The sequence below is a fragment of the Sinocyclocheilus grahami genome, unplaced genomic scaffold (genome assembly GCF_001515645.1).
Source record: "Sinocyclocheilus grahami isolate Dianchi unplaced genomic scaffold, SAMN03320097.WGS_v1.1 scaffold187.1, whole genome shotgun sequence".
Classification (NCBI taxonomy): domain Eukaryota; kingdom Metazoa; phylum Chordata; class Actinopteri; order Cypriniformes; family Cyprinidae; genus Sinocyclocheilus; species Sinocyclocheilus grahami.
The window spans coordinates 561,490-578,499 of NW_015505366.1; positions in this window are offsets into that span (position 1 = coordinate 561,490).

A 17,010-nucleotide genomic window follows, 5' to 3' on the forward strand; every position below is an offset into this window, starting at 1 on the left:
CATGGTCGGGAGGGAGTTCAGCTTCCTGACAGCTTGATGGATGAAGCTGTCCTTCAGTCTGCTGGTCCTGGCCTGGAGACTCCGCAGTCTCCTCCCTGATGGCAGCAGACTGAAGAAGCTGTGTGTCGGGTGGGTGGGATCACTTGCAATGCAGAGGGCTTTGCGGGTGAGACGGGTGTTGTAGATGTCCTGAAGGGAGGGGAGAGAGGCACCAACGATCTTCTCAGCTGCTCTCACTATGCGTTGAAGTGTCTTGCGGCAGGACGCGTTGCAGGTGCCATACCACACAGTGATGCAGCTGGTCCGGATGCTCTCGATGGTGCCTCTGTAGAAGGTGCACATGATGGGGGCCGGGGCTCTGGCTCTTCTCAGTTTGCGGAGGAAGTAGAGACGCTGCTGTGCTTTCTTGGCCAGTGCTGCGGTGTTGTCAGTCCAGGAGAGATCCTCTGTGATGTGCACACCCAGGAACTTGGTGCTGCTTACCCTCTCCACAGTCACACCATTGACGGTCAGAGGGGCATGCTGAGTGCGCACTCTCCTGAAGTCAACAACAATCTCCTTCGTCTTCTCCACATTCAGAGAGAGATTGTTGTCACTGCACCACCCGGCCAGGCGGCTCACCTCGCTCCTGTAGTTTGTCTCATCTCTGTTGCTAATGAGACCCACTACAGTCGTGTCATCCGCAAACTTGATAAGGAGGTTGGAGTTGTGTGACGGTGTGCAGTCGTGGGTCAGCAGAGTGAAGAGGAGGGGGCTCAGCACACATCCTTGGGGGGCTCCAGTGTTCAGTGTGATGGTGCTGGATGTGTTGCTGCCGACCCGAACTGCCTGAGGTCTTCCAGTCAGGAAGTCCAACAGCCAGTTACACAGCGAAGTGTTGAGCCCCAGCTGGACCAGTTTGTGAATGAACTGTTGAGGGATGATTGTGTTGAATGCTGAACTGAAGTCTATGAACAGCATTCTGACGTATGAAAAGCGTATTAGGTACGCTTTACACCTCTGATCTTTATATACATCATACTCATGTCCTTTGTCCATGTCCTTTCTGTGCAGTAGCCTATTTCAAGATAAATTCACAACCTTAACAAAAATTAATTCTTATTAGTTTTTTTGTTTATGATTATATAGTGAACATAATTGTTAATTATTGGTATTAGTTTGTCTAAAATATACTATACTATTTGATAAAAGTATAGAAATACAACAGGTTTCTAAAAATATTTAAAATAACAGTGAAACAGTTTTTACAAAAGTTTTGCTTGTTTTATTTTTCAATGTTTCTTTATCAAGTTTAACATCAAGGTTTACGAAAATCGCATTACTTTTTATGCATCATTAACAGTGCTCATGAAAACTATATATATATATATATATATATATATACAACTTATCAACAATCTAATCTATTATTACTCATGCATAAAAATGGTGCATGCATAATACTGAGATAACAACAACACTTTAACATATAACTGTAAAAATATGACCTGCTTTTTTGACATTTGAACCTCATTTGCATGTATTAACATGTTGGCAAAAATCTACTTTGAACTTCACAAGAGTTATCTTGAGTAAAAGCACTTGTAGCTACACAAGAGGAAATGTTGCTCTGGGGATGTAGCTCAGTGGTGGGGTGCATGCTTTAATTTGTTTCATGCAAATTATTGGAATAGAATTTCAATGCTGTCATGGGGAGTTCAGACGACTGTTTTTAATAGCATTTGTAAACCTTCAAAAGCAAAAAAGTTTATAATTGGGATGTAGCTCAGTGGTAGAGTGTGTGATTGTTATGTATGAGGTCCTGGGTTCTCTTTAAGTAAAAACTGTACACTTTGTTTTTAGACCTTTGAACCTTGTGTGCATGCATAAACATGTTGAAAGAAATCTATTATTTATCTTGAGTAAAAAGCACTTGAAACTACAAGAGGAAAAAGAAACCTTCAATTGGAGATGTAGCTCAGTGGAAGAGCACATGCTTTGCATGTAAGAGGTGTTGGGTTCAATCCCCAGCATCTTCAAGCACTGTTAAACCTTTAATCCATTTCATCCAAATTTGAGCAAAAGAATTTCAATTTGGTCATGTAGAGTTACCACAACTGGATTTACAGTAATATCATTTATAAAACTTCAGAAGCAGGAAAGACTGTTTCTAAACAATTACCAAAAATGAGTCGTCCAAAACTTCAGAATTGTACATTGGATGGCAGAATTATAAAAGAACCATAAAAAATCCAACTGAAACTAATTTTTGTTATATTGTGTAATGTATATTACACAAAAATTGCATCACCGAGCAATGACTAACTTTAGTTCTTTTCATGTTTTTGTTTTGTTGTTGTGTAAATGTTTAAGTAAATATTCAAGATAATTATTCAAATTAAATATAAAAGCTACACTTCGGGTGACCTGAGTTAATGTCTGAAGTAAAGTCCAGACTGTGGTCCTTGCAGAAAATGACAAAAATGGCATTACAAAAATAAAGAAAAAAACTAATAAAAGGATTAAAATAAAAGGAATAAAAAGACTAAAAATAAAACATGGATGGATGGACCGACAGAGAGAGAGATAAATAAGTAATTTCAGACATCACATGCATATTCATTTTTTTTTTAAATATACTGCATAAGAATGACCCTTCTCATAAAGAAACATTTTGGTGTGTGTGTGTGTGTGTGTGTGTGTGTGAAAACTGTTGAATTATAAAGTCATCCAGGGGTCTCTACAAAACTACACTACTGAGTCCTGTTATGATTAGTACTTCCTTACATCTGAATTAATGACACAGCATTCTCGGCTGATTGAGGAAAATGGGTCAGATGCGTTCACCTATCAACCAAACATTTCCAAAATCACAACTTGTACACTCACATAATCTTCAGCTGGGGTCATATCCATTTGTTGATGTTGAACATAATAGAAACATATTTTCTCCTTGATCTTTTGCTTTAAGCATGTGCCAGCAGCAGTCTAAATCATTCATTTATACATAGTCAGAAACAACATACACAGATGTAACAGATCTAACAGCAGCAGATCTGAAGGAAGCACCTCTGCTTTCGTTCATCCTCTCCATCATGCACTCCAAATTCAGTCTGTGTAGTGACCCCTCACTGACCCACGCGGCCTCTCCATCCTATGTTATACATGGATCTGAATGGCACTGGAAGAGCTGGCAGACAGTGGGACCCATAGCGAGATGCCCTGCTGTGTGCGGAACATGGATTTCCACTGTACTACCACACCCTAAGCCAACATGGAAATGAGAGGCTAGACTGATGTTTATTGTTCTTAGATAAGGTCCTATTAACATTTCAAAACCACAATGCTAACGATGTAAGCAATACTGTAAATGAACAGCCATAGTCATAAAGAGCCGAATTATGAGTTTAAATTCAGGGTTTAGGTACAAATGGCTTGTTGATAAACTATATACTACCAATCAAAAGTTTGAGGTAGGTTAGATTTTTTTTAATAAATGCTTACCAAGGCTGCATTTATTTGATCAAAAATAGAGTTAAAACACTATAAAAATTTTAAATAATGGTTTCTATCTTAATATACTGTGTGTGTGTGTGTGTGTGTGTGTGTGTGTATATACATATATATTTATATATATATATATACATATATAGGATTTTATATATATATGTATATTTTCCCCCCATGATTCTTTGATGAATCAAAATGTCAAAAGAACAGCATTTATTTGAAATAGAACATTTTGTAATAATTTCAAGTCTTTACTGTCACTTTTGCCCATATGCAGATATCTAAAATATATTGATATATGCAGCAACAACATATATAAAACATATTAGAACAATTTCATATATTAACATATATTTAGCCCATACAAATATGTATGTTTATGTATGTGTAATTTTTGGACATACAGTATATGTCACGTACATGTATATCCATCCTAAAACCTGTCAATACATGTTGATATTATATAAGTAAATATAAAAGATAGACAATGTATTTTAAAAATTCATTACAAAAACATACAGAGTTTTGTTTATATGTTTTAATAAAGTTCCATATATAAATAAAATATTGTTGACATATAAGGTTGCTACATACTGTATAGCAATATTACCTTTGATATAGGACAATATATGTCATCACACTGCCTCCGTCGGCTTGCCTTCTTCGCATAGTGCATCCTGGTGCCGTGTGTTTCCCAGGTAAGCGACGCACACGCAGCCAGCCATCCACATGATGTAAAAGAAAACGTGATTCATCAAACCAGGCCACCTTCTTCCATTGCTCCGTGGTCCAGTTCTGATGCTCACGTGCCCACTGTTGGCGCTTTCGTCAGTGGACAGGGGTCAGGGGTCAGCATGGGCACCCTGACTGGTCTGCGGTTATGTAGTCCCATACATAACAAACTGCGATGCACTGTGTATTCTGACACCTTTCCATCAGAGCCAGCATTAACTTCTTGACCAATCTGAGCTACAGTAGCTCGTCTGTTGGATCAGACCACATGGGCCAGCCTTCGCTCCCCATGGGCATCACTGAGCCTTGGCCACCCATGACCCTGTCGCTGGTTCACCACTGTTCCTTCCTTGGACCACTTTTGATAGATACTGACCACACAAGAAGAAGTAGAAACACCCCACAAGAGCTGCAGTTTTGGAGATGCTCTGACCCAGTCATCTAGCCATCCCAATTTGGCCCTTGTCAAACTCACTCAAATCCATACGCTTGCCCATTTTTCGTGCTTCTAACACAACGACTTTGAGGACACTAAAAGGTGCCATGATGAAGAGATAATCAGTGTTATTCACTTCACCTGTCAGTGGTCATAATGTTATGCTGCTATGCCTAATCGGTATACAGTATATATATATACATATATACTGTATATATATATATATATAGGCCTGTCACGATAACAACTTTTTGTTGTGCGATATATTGCCACAGAAATAAAAGCGATATTATTGTCATTTTAAAGACCATTTTATGCCACTGAATATATAATCACAATGTAACAGCATAATAATGCAAGAAGGCCTACACACTTCCAAATGCCAACCAATTTTCATTTTTAAGAATATTTAGATCATGGAAATTAAGTATCAAAATATTAGATACCTTAAAAAACCTGAATAAATAGTAAATAAACATTTTCTAACAAAAAGTTCAAAGCAACAAGTAGAAAAAAAGCAAAACTGCGCAAGGATGGCAAGACCATAAACAAGACCATATCTGCAGATTAAACTTTTTTTTGTAAAATCATTTTTTTAAATTTGAATTAGCACTTCATGACTACACCACGTTATGTACAAGAAGCTGCAAAAGACACAGGCGCAAGTGGAATGTACAAAACATGGTGAATTAATTTTTAAGTAAATATAATGGGCGATATATTGCGTCACTAAAAATTATTGAGGTCATGTACATATATTGCGCGATAAGTCGATATATTGATTATTGCGACAGACCTAATTGTATATTGTTTCTTTTTAAAAAATATGTTAAATTTATATAAGAGAAATTAGATTAAGTGTAACTTTTTTTCTTTTACATTTTATTTACACATTTATTTATTTATTTATTTAGTTTTTGATAATTCTGAATTAACTAACGTAAATATTACTTTAAATATTATAAATATAATATAAATAAATTATAAATTATAAATAATATTAAATATAAATATAAAAATATAAAATAATAATATAAAATATTATTTAAATATTATAAATATTCCATGTAGACTCTTTTTGAAACAAGACAAGTCAAGAAAAGTATAATTAGAGAATGCTTGATCTGGATGCTCAGTGGTTAGGGAGGTTTGGCCCATTATATGGCAAAAACGTTTGCATTGTTTACGTAGGAAGGAAAGGAAATATGAATTGAGAGTGTAACAGTGGGCAGGGTGAAGATGTCTCAGGCTGCACATGCACACTCTTGAGACAAAAGCTGAGGAGCAGCTTTTTCCCTTCCTTTGTCCTTTGTTTTTTACTCTCTCTCTCTTTCCCTTGTACTTACACTCTCCACATCCTCCTATTTCAGCTTCCCTATCCTTAACCCTATCTGTTAAAGATCCTCTTATCTCTGTCACTCTACATCTGGCTGACTAGGTAAAAACACAAAGACATCTTCTTTTCCCTCAAACCATGTTTATTATTTCACGGATATGGACATCCATGCCAGATGGAAATTTTTATATGATTGTTCCATTGGGCCGATGGTGAAATTGTATGAGTTTTCAACAAACATCTTTTCAAGACGTGTGGGAAGAGATGACAGATTTTCAAGGAGAGGTTTTACGGCTGGTGCCGTAATTTTAGCCCCGCTATCACAAGAGGAATTCCGGCAGGGACCTAAGGGTATAATGGAGCACCTATAGCAGTATGAGTCCCATGGTGAGCTTCCTCAACAGGGCTGCATGCCCATGAGACCGGCTTCTGTATCGCCAGCTCATACTCTCACATTCTTCCACATTCAATGCAGCGGCACTCAAGGAGTGAGTCAGTGCGTGTGGAGGCCTGCCAGCTCTCATCACAATGGGTGGAAATGGGAATTTAATACAAACTTTCTCACATAGCCACAATACATCTAATAACACTCACAGTTGTCCCCTCCCTAGTCAATAACAATTATAGTTGTATTTAAGGTTATCATAATCATGCTTATGTATGAGATTCCCACGATTTATCTTGCACAATGTAAAAGTCTTCAATGTCACTTTTGGTCAATTTAAAGCATCCTTGCTGAACCCTTACTGAACTGGCCCCAAACTTTTGAATGCATAAACGCATAAATAACTTTTTCTTTTTAAAACAACAGCATTTTATTTATTTATTTGTTTGTTTGTATGTTTTTATCTTTAAACTTAAATAGCAAATAGTCCTTAATTTCTTAAAAGTACAAATAGTTTGTACTTGTTTTATGATATTTTATTTATTATTTAATTATTCTTATGTTTGAGATTCCCAAAATTTAACTCACTTGATGTAAAAGTCTTTGCTGTCATTTTGGTCTATTTAATGCATCCTTGCTGAAGGATTAATTTTTATTTACTTATTTTTTTTCACTGACCCTAAACTTGGAATGGTAGTATATATTCCATATTTGCATAAAATGTATGTTTATATTATTATTACATTTATATCGGGCAAAGTGATGTAACTGGTATGTAAGTATGTATGTATGCATTTATTTATTTATTCATTCATTCATCTTAGTTCACGTAAATAGTAGGCCTACTTATTATTATTTTTAATTTACAAATACAATAACTCCAGACTTTTATGAAGCTATTTATGACTAGAAGTGCAGAGACAGGAACATATCATTATTATTGCTCTTACTTGAGGGTCTTTTGACTTGGGATAGAAACCACCTAGCAACTATCAAGAGCAAACTAGCAATGCCCTAGTGTTGTGTTGGAAAGTTGGAAAGTGCACAAAACACCACTTTCACCTACACTGAAAAAAAAGTCATAGTTTATCATTTAAAGATAATGAATCCTTATTGTATTCTGTTACTAGGTAACTAGGCAATAAAGTTTCAGCAACACTGTGGTAACCACTTGAGCATTCAAAAAATAAAATAAAAACTTTCAAAAAAAATTTAATATAAAAATAAAAACACTGAAGCCTTTTGATTTCCTTTACATGTGTACTGGCCACCAGTGAGTGCTTTGTCTCTTGAACTCAAAATGCCTTGAGTCTTTGTCTGCCGACAAGAGAAAATAATTGCCATTCATCATCACTTTCATAATAAATAGGAGGCAAAGCAATTACTGTGGGACTACAAAAGGTGACTGGGACAATAGACGGCAGTCTGGGGGGAGTGCGGTGGTTAAATCTAGTCTCTCTAAGTACCTTGTTCTTGTGAATGTTTTTCCCACCCTGGCTCCATGCAGCCACAGAATATGTTGACACAGTGTCTACTACTTTCACGAGCGGCTTCCTCATCCAAACACTTTATCATCCAATGCTTTATCAGCCAGTTTTTTGTATATACACAAATACACATACACCCAATACAAAAACATACATATCCAAGACACACTAGGATATAAAGAAAGGACAAAAGCAACAATGCAAATCATATTTTTACATATTGTTCTTTTATTCATAGAATATGACTATTGATACTATAACATTTTGCCAAAAAAGATCTGTGCATGCAACCTTATTGCTTATTTTTACAAAAACATGTGGGGTTGGTATGTTTAATAATTTTGAAAGAAGTCTCTTATGCTGAAAAAGCTGCATTTATTTGAAAACAAACAAACAAACAAACAGTATATTGTGAAATATAATTACAATTTTAAAATAACTGCTTTTTATTTTAATGTATAAATTGTGATTTATTCCTGTGATGGCAAAGCTGCCATTACTCCAGCCTTCAGTGTTACATGATCCTTCATATATCATTCTAATATGCTGATTTTGTGCCCTAGAAATATCATTATTATTATTATTAAGCTATGCTACTTAATATTTTTGTGATACATATTTTTCAGGATTCTTGTTGAACAATGTTATTGTAAACTTATAAATGTGTTTAATATTACTTTTTATCAATTTAATGCATTCCAGCTAAATAAAAGCAATGATTTCTTTTTTAAAAAATACATTTTTGAACGATAATGTATGCTAAATAATAAAAATGATCCATTAAATAATAATAACTACTATGATGCATCAAAGACTCTAAGTCTTTGGATGCGTCATAAAGTTTTTCTTTGCAGTAACTGTAAATATTTAAAATGTGATGATAAATGTAATGTGTTTGCATTTGTGTTTCACTTATGTGACCAAATGGGCAGGATGTGGGAGTGACCTGTGAAGATGACCTGCTATTTGTGTCTGAACAGTGCAGAGTTCATAAATATATGTACCAACAATGCACACAAAAGCAAGAAGACCTTCGCCTCAGACAGCACTTCTAAAAACAGCAACAAGTTAGATGTTTCTAGTCTAAATCAGCACTTACAAATCTACAACTAAACTCTGTTTTATTATCTGTGTGCAAAAAAGAAATTACTTTTTATCTGTCTTTTGCTCTTGGAGTGGAAAACAGGAAAGTCAGAACAATGTCAGTCTGAGTCAGCTTTGATTTTGTGATGTTATCATGAAACAGACAGAAAACATATATGCATTCATTTCAAAAACCATCCCTCTACAAATTAGTGAAATGTGCAAAGACGGTGTAAATGGGTCTGTAGGCATGCGGCGGTGGGCTTTTCCTCTGCAATTAAACTAGAGATGACTGAGCATTTAGACAAAACATAAAGTCAGGGATTGTTTCTCGTTTCCTGGCAATGACTGATGTAAGTATTAACAAGATGCCTGCAGCACCATGGAGCTCATTTACACAGTAGGCAAATATGGCATTACACTATTCTCTGATATTACAGTAATCTCTGTTCTTTATGACAGTTTGCTGCCTTGAGTGATGGGGATATTAAAAGACGATGAATCCAGACTGTGCCAGTGCATCATTAGCAGCCTTAAAAAGAACAGTTGACAGGAAACATCTGAATTTTCACAAAATATGCGATCACCTGACTTAGTAAATCAGTCCACATTTAACCTCTGAGAATGCTGACATGAAACAGTATTTTGGGCACACTTTCTTTCCTTAGTTGTGTGTGTGTCTATATATATATATATATATATATATATATATATATATATATATATATATGACAGATTTTCAAGGAGAGGTTTTACGGCTGGTGCCGTAATTTTAGCCCCGCTATCACAAGAGGAATTCCGGCAGGGACCTAAGGGTATAATGGAGCACCTATAGCAGTATGAGTCCCATGGTGAGCTTCCTCAACAGGGCTGCATGCCCATGAGACCGGCTTCTGTATCGCCAGCTCATACTCTCACATTCTTCCACATTCAATGCAGCGGCACTCAAGGAGTGAGTCAGTGCGTGTGGAGGCCTGCCAGCTCTCATCACAATGGGTGGAAATGGGAATTTAATACAAACTTTCTCACATAGCCACAATACATCTAATAACACTCACAGTTGTCCCCTCCCTAGTCAATAACAATTATAGTTGTATTTAAGGTTATCATAATCATGCTTATGTATGAGATTCCCACGATTTATCTTGCACAATGTAAAAGTCTTCAATGTCACTTTTGGTCAATTTAATGCATCCTTGCTGAACCCTTACTGAACTGGGCCCCAACTTTTGAATGCATAAACGCATAAATAACTTTTTCTTTTTAAAACAACAGCATTTTATTTATTTATTTGTTTGTTTGTATGTTTTTATCTTTAAACTTAAATAGCAAATAGTCCTTAATTTCTTAAAAGTACAAATAGTTTGTACTTGTTTTATGATATTTTATTTATTATTTAATTATTCTTATGTTTGAGATTCCCAAAATTTAACTCACTTGATGTAAAAGTCTTTGCTGTCATTTTGGTCTATTTAATGCATCCTTGCTGAAGGATTAATTTTTATTTACTTATTTTTTTTCACTGACCCTAAACTTGGAATGGTAGTATATATTCCATATTTGCATAAAATGTATGTTTATATTATTATTACATTTATATCGGGCAAAGTGATGTAACTGGTATGTAAGTATGTATGTATGCATTTATTTATTTATTCATTCATTCATCTTAGTTCACGTAAATAGTAGGCCTACTTATTATTATTTTTAATTTACAAATACAATAACTCCAGACTTTTATGAAGCTATTTATGACTAGAAGTGCAGAGACAGGAACATATCATTATTATTGCTCTTACTTGAGGGTCTTTTGACTTGGGATAGAAACCACCTAGCAACTATCAAGAGCAAACTAGCAATGCCCTAGTGTTGTGTTGGAAAGTTGGAAAGTGCACAAAACACCACTTTCACCTACACTGAAAAAAAAGTCATAGTTTATCATTTAAAGATAATGAATCCTTATTGTATTCTGTTACTAGGTAACTAGGCAATAAAGTTTCAGCAACACTGTGGTAACCACTTGAGCATTCAAAAAATAAAATAAAAACTTTCAAAAAAAATTTAATATAAAAATAAAAACACTGAAGCCTTTTGATTTCCTTTACATGTGTACTGGCCACCAGTGAGTGCTTTGTCTCTTGAACTCAAAATGCCTTGAGTCTTTGTCTGCCGACAAGAGAAAATAATTGCCATTCATCATCACTTTCATAATAAATAGGAGGCAAAGCAATTACTGTGGGACTACAAAAGGTGACTGGGACAATAGACGGCAGTCTGGGGGGAGTGCGGTGGTTAAATCTAGTCTCTCTAAGTACCTTGTTCTTGTGAATGTTTTTCCCACCCTGGCTCCATGCAGCCACAGAATATGTTGACACAGTGTCTACTACTTTCACGAGCGGCTTCCTCATCCAAACACTTTATCATCCAATGCTTTATCAGCCAGTTTTTTGTATATACACAAATACACATACACCCAATACAAAAACATACATATCCAAGACACACTAGGATATAAAGAAAGGACAAAAGCAACAATGCAAATCATATTTTTACATATTGTTCTTTTATTCATAGAATATGACTATTGATACTATAACATTTTGCCAAAAAAGATCTGTGCATGCAACCTTATTGCTTATTTTTACAAAAACATGTGGGGTTGGTATGTTTAATAATTTTGAAAGAAGTCTCTTATGCTGAAAAAGCTGCATTTATTTGAAAACAAACAAACAAACAAACAGTATATTGTGAAATATAATTACAATTTTAAAATAACTGCTTTTTATTTTAATGTATAAATTGTGATTTATTCCTGTGATGGCAAAGCTGCCATTACTCCAGCCTTCAGTGTTACATGATCCTTCATATATCATTCTAATATGCTGATTTTGTGCCCTAGAAATATCATTATTATTATTATTAAGCTATGCTACTTAATATTTTTGTGATACATATTTTTCAGGATTCTTGTTGAACAATGTTATTGTAAACTTATAAATGTGTTTAATATTACTTTTTATCAATTTAATGCATTCCAGCTAAATAAAAGCAATGATTTCTTTTTTAAAAAATACATTTTTGAACGATAATGTATGCTAAATAATAAAAATGATCCATTAAATAATAATAACTACTATGATGCATCAAAGACTCTAAGTCTTTGGATGCGTCATAAAGTTTTTCTTTGCAGTAACTGTAAATATTTAAAATGTGATGATAAATGTAATGTGTTTGCATTTGTGTTTCACTTATGTGACCAAATGGGCAGGATGTGGGAGTGACCTGTGAAGATGACCTGCTATTTGTGTCTGAACAGTGCAGAGTTCATAAATATATGTACAAACAATGCACACAAAAGCAAGAAGACCTTCGCCTCAGACAGCACTTCTAAAAACAGCAACAAGTTAGATGTTTCTAGTCTAAATCAGCACTTACAAATCTACAACTAAACTCTGTTTTATTATCTGTGTGCAAAAAAGAAATGACTTTTTATCTGTCTTTTGCTCTTGGAGTGGAAAACAGGAAAGTCAGAACAATGTCAGTCTGAGTCAGCTTTGATTTTGTGATGTTATCATGAAACAGACAGAAAACATATATGCATTCATTTCAAAAACCATCCCTCTACAAATTAGTGAAATGTGCAAAGACGGTGTAAATGGGTCTGTAGGCATGCGGCGGTGGGCTTTTCCTCTGCAATTAAACTAGAGATGACTGAGCATTTAGACAAAACATAAAGTCAGGGATTGTTTCTCGTTTCCTGGCAATGACTGATGTAAGTATTAACAAGATGCCTGCAGCACCATGGAGCTCATTTACACAGTAGGCAAATATGGCATTACACTATTCTCTGATATTACAGTAATCTCTGTTCTTTATGACAGTTTGCTGCCTTGAGTGATGGGGATATTAAAAGACGATGAATCCAGACTGTGCCAGTGCATCATTAGCAGCCTTAAAAAGAACAGTTGACAGGAAACATCTGAATTTTCACAAAATATGCGATCACCTGACTTAGTAAATCAGTCCACATTTAACCTCTGAGAATGCTGACATGAAACAGTATTTTGGGCACACTTTCTTTCCTTAGTTGTGTGTGTGTCTATATATATATATATATATATATATATATATATATATATATATATATATAAAAGATATATATATGTGCACCATGTAGGATAATTACCTTTCAATAGTATAATATAATATAATATAATATAATAATACATGCACCTTTAGTTTAGTAATGGCACTGGAACAAGAAGTCACAGTTCTGAATAAAATGAAAATGCCATATAATAAAATAAAATAAATAATAATGCTTCAGTTGTTATATGCATATGCCATTTTCTAATTCAGTCTATATTTTGTCTTTGTAATTTAGCATTTTGCTGTTCGTGGTCATTGTAATACATTTTATTGTTTGATTTTAAGGAAATTTTTCTCTGCTTTTTGTACAATTGTACAAGTCAGTTGAATGGGACTTTTTTAAAGGATGTTTAAATGTTTACTGGCCAAATATGTATTTCTATGCTTAAATGCTTAAATAGAAGTAAACGTTTTGCAGAGATATAATTAAAGAACATCTCTGATCTTGATGAACTGACCTTAAGTCATCAGACACATCCAGTTTTGTGTAAGTGAAATTCAGTGAAAATACTTGTAGTACAAACAGTTTGATCCCCTCTCTCTCTCTCTCTCTAATCCCCTACGCCTCTTCCTTCCTTTCCCACCCAAAGTATGAGTGTGGAGTAAGCAGAAGAGTTGAGTTTTCTGCGTGTCAACAGCACAGATTTCCACGCGTAGGGTGAATCAGTGCGCGTACATTCACAGTGATCGTAGAAATGCGCAATTACGCGCGGCGACGGCTGGCGAGCTGGAAAATCCCACTGGAATGACAAATCCTGTTTTTGGATCATTTCTAACGGATTATCTGAGAGTTAACATAAGATTACAGTCATGCTGCATTTAATCTGCCTCTTGTGGGTCGTCGACATATCTGGTAAGTAGCCTAATGTTGTTGTTACACCAAAAAGTTTTCACAAAATACGTATTGATTGATTGATTGGGAGAGTACAATTGGTATGGGATGCCCAGAGCTAATTGTCGCAAAGGCTATCTCATCGTAGCCATCTGGATTTGGATTTGAGTCATTTGTATGTTGGTTTCAAATATTCTATACAATATTTTGGTCTATATATATTAGAATGATATTTGACAATTCTGTGCTCACAATTCGCTTTTAAAACACAATTATTATTATTGTCAGCTTTGATTTTGTGATGTTATCATGAAACAGACAGAAAACATATATGCATTCATTTCAAAAACCATCCCTCTACAAATTAGTGAAATGTGCAAAGACGGTGTAAATGGGTCTGTAGGCATGCGGCGGTGGGCTTTTCCTCTGCAATTAAACTAGAGATGACTGAGCATTTAGACAAAACATAAAGTCAGGGATTGTTTCTCGTTTCCTGGCAATGACTGATGTAAGTATTAACAAGATGCCTGCAGCACCATGGAGCTCATTTACACAGTAGGCAAATATGGCATTACACTATTCTCTGATATTACAGTAATCTCTGTTCTTTATGACAGTTTGCTGCCTTGAGTGATGGGGATATTAAAAGACGATGAATCCAGACTGTGCCAGTGCATCATTAGCAGCCTTAAAAAGAACAGTTGACAGGAAACATCTGAATTTTCACAAAATATGCGATCACCTGACTTAGTAAATCAGTCCACATTTAACCTCTGAGAATGCTGACATGAAACAGTATTTTGGGCACACTTTCTTTCCTTAGTTGTGTGTGTGTCTATATATATATATATATTATATATATATATATATATATATATATATATATAAATAAAAGTTAGCTATATGTGCACTTAAAAATCAGGAACCATGTAGGATAATTACCTTTCAATAGTATAATATAATATAATATAATATAATAATACATGCACCTTTAGTTTAGTAATGGCACTGGAACAAGAAGTCACAGTTCTGAATAAAATGAAAATGCCATATAATAAAATAAAATAAATAATAATGCTTCAGTTGTTATATGCATATGCCATTTTCTAATTCAGTCTATATTTTGTCTTTGTAATTTAGCATTTTGCTGTTCGTGGTCATTGTAATACATTTTATTGTTTGATTTTAAGGAAATTTTTCTCTGCTTTTTGTACAAGTTTACTTTTCAGTTGAATGGGACTTTTTTAAAGGATGTTTAAATGTTTACTGGCCAAATATGTATTTCTATGCTTAAATAACAATTTAGAAGTAAACGTTTTGCAGAGATATAATTAAAGAACATCTCTGATCTTGATGAACTGACCTTAAGTCATCAGACACATCCAGTTTTGTGTAAGTGAAATTCAGTGAAAATACTTGTAGTACAAACAGTTTGATCCCCTCTCTCTCTCTCTCTCTAATCCCCTACGCCTCTTCCTTCCTTTCCCACCCAAAGTATGAGTGTGGAGTAAGCAGAAGAGTTGAGTTTTCTGCGTGTCAACAGCACAGATTTCCACGCGTAGGGTGAATCAGTGCGCGTACATTCACAGTGATCGTAGAAATGCGCAATTACGCGCGGCGACGGCTGGCGAGCTGGAAAATCCCACTGGAATGACAAATCCTGTTTTTGGATCATTTCTAACGGATTATCTGAGAGTTAACATAAGATTACAGTCATGCTGCATTTAATCTGCCTCTTGTGGGTCGTCGACATATCTGGTAAGTAGCCTAATGTTGTTGTTACACCAAAAAGTTTTCACAAAATACGTATTGATTGATTGATTGGGAGAGTACAATTGGTATGGGATGCCCAGAGCTAATTGTCGCAAAGGCTATCTCATCGTAGCCATCTGGATTTGGATTTGAGTCATTTGTATGTTGGTTTCAAATATTCTATACAATATTTTGGTCTATATATATTAGAATGATATTTGACAATTCTGTGCTCACAATTCGCTTTTAAAACACAATTATTATTATTATTTTTTTTGCGATTCAATCCTCACAATGTACAACACACACACACACGCTTAATAAAACTGTATATGTAGGTTCAACTACATAATGAAGGCAGATTTAACTGAAAGTTTGAACTGTTTTCTTGGGAAATCAGTAATTGTTGTTAGATTTATTTATTTATTTTTTTAAATCAGGGTAGGTTATCACAATTATTATTGTCTGGGTTGTTTATGACAGGTTCAGCTGTAGCAATTGTAGCAACTTACCTCATGACAATATATAGCAACAGCCCCAACAGCAGATCAATATGTGTTCAAAATTGGACAATAACAGCGAAAAAGTTTAGTTTTTTGTTTTTCTGTACCCAACACTTTATGGCATGTGCCTATATAGATACTGACTTCACTGGAGTAAAAAGTGTGACAACTAGCCCCGGGCTCCTCTACATGTTTTCATTATTTTGCACATGGGATCTAATGGTATTCATGGTGGAATGATGGCTTTGGATCCTCTTTGTTTCCTGATATTGTTCTTGTGTTGAGAAGGGCACATAGTGGCAGAAAGCCAGGGGAAATGTGTGAAAGCAGGAATGTGGATGTTCCTCTATGGTGGCTCCATTGTTGTTGGTATTTTGTGATCTTAATGTAAATAAACAGGAAACTGTACTGAATAAGTTCTAGAGTAGGTTTACAGTTTCACCCTTAAGTGACGAGAATATTAACTTTTTATTAATATTTACTAACGTACTAATTTTTTTTCTCTCTCTCTCTATTAATTGTTTTCCAATAGTTGTCCAGTTTTAGTAAATTGCATTGTATTAATCTGTATGAAATGTGTCCTCTCTCAGATGCAGTTATGGATCTCACCATGACCTCTAACGGGGCCACATCTCCTCATCATTTCCGCCTCTCCTGCATTTCTGGAGAGCGTGACACAGACGGGATTCAGCTGAGCATTACAAAGGACAACAGCATTGTGCTTCGTGCAGATTCGCCACGTTTTGATGTGCAGAGCCCACAGACTAAAGAAGTGGTGGCTACTGGATTTACAGGCTTTGACCACAGTGGGATTTTCTACTGTCAC